We start from the raw sequence: 1,113 nt of genomic DNA, 5'->3' as shown, positions 1-1,113 counted from the left end.
CACAGTAAAAGGCAACAAGAACCTCATATACAATACTATTATTTCTGGAAGGTATGTGAGAGGAGAGTTACTGCTGGATATTGCTTGTTGGATTTCCAAGGGTTTTTATGATATAAGCTGCAGAATAGTAAAGGAATATTTCGTTAATGAGTTCAAGGTCAAGTACCAACACGATAATGAAACCATGATGGCCAAGTTCCAAGATTTGGAGACCAGGAACGAAACGTTGAAAAATTATGTTGAAGATATAAGTCCAAAGGTCATTAACCCAAACAAACGACACATGTTTGCTATAATAAAGAAAAATCAACCACATGAGTACCCATACTACATCATTAGAATTCAGAGAAGAAATTTTCAGCAATCTTTGAAAAGGGTTCAGATTAAGTATCCTAGAGCGCAGGTCATAGCAGATTTAGATTATAACCCCATCAGTATCAACCTGTTCAACCGCGTCAAGGACGAAATTTTTGTAAATGACGTTAATAAAATGCTAGAAACATTAAAACACGAGCGCGGTTTAATTTCATACCCCCCTACATTCCTACATGATACCTTGGTAGTCATGAAAATGAAAACAGCGTTCTAATTTAAAGCTTTGAGAGAGATAAGGAAGCTAAATATTCGCGATGATGTACTAATTAATCAATAATTAAACAGCCTTCGTGTTATATACGTTATGAACCCGTATCGTTTGTCTTGCTGTCTAAAATGGACTTTGACCCCCTTTAACAAGCATTGAAATCCAACAACTATATCTGGAAACGTATCGTAGAAAAGGACATGCCGCAGTCCATGTGAAAGAACGTGACCAGTTTTCGGTGTTTAAAGCCTCAGGGAATTTATTTAAAAATGTAAATGTAAAAATTACGGTGAAATATATTGTAATATGATGTTTAAGATGACCTTAATAAAACTTGTAAGATATGATTGAGTATTATAGTTTCTAATCATGACAATAATTGTCAGGTGATTATCGTAGTACTGTTGCCCCCTGAAGCTACGTTGACAATCGGTACAGGTAACGGCAATGTCTTCTGGGCATGCTGGCGCCTGTTGGCACGCATGATATATACCGCCGCATCGATGATCTTTTTTAGTATTATATGGGAC

This window comes from Anoplophora glabripennis, unplaced genomic scaffold, assembly GCF_000390285.2.
Source record: "Anoplophora glabripennis isolate ALB-LARVAE unplaced genomic scaffold, Agla_2.0 scaffold718, whole genome shotgun sequence".
NCBI lineage: Eukaryota > Metazoa > Arthropoda > Insecta > Coleoptera > Cerambycidae > Anoplophora > Anoplophora glabripennis.
The sequence above is the reverse complement of the archived record's forward strand: the minus strand, read 5'-3'. Positions refer to the sequence as shown.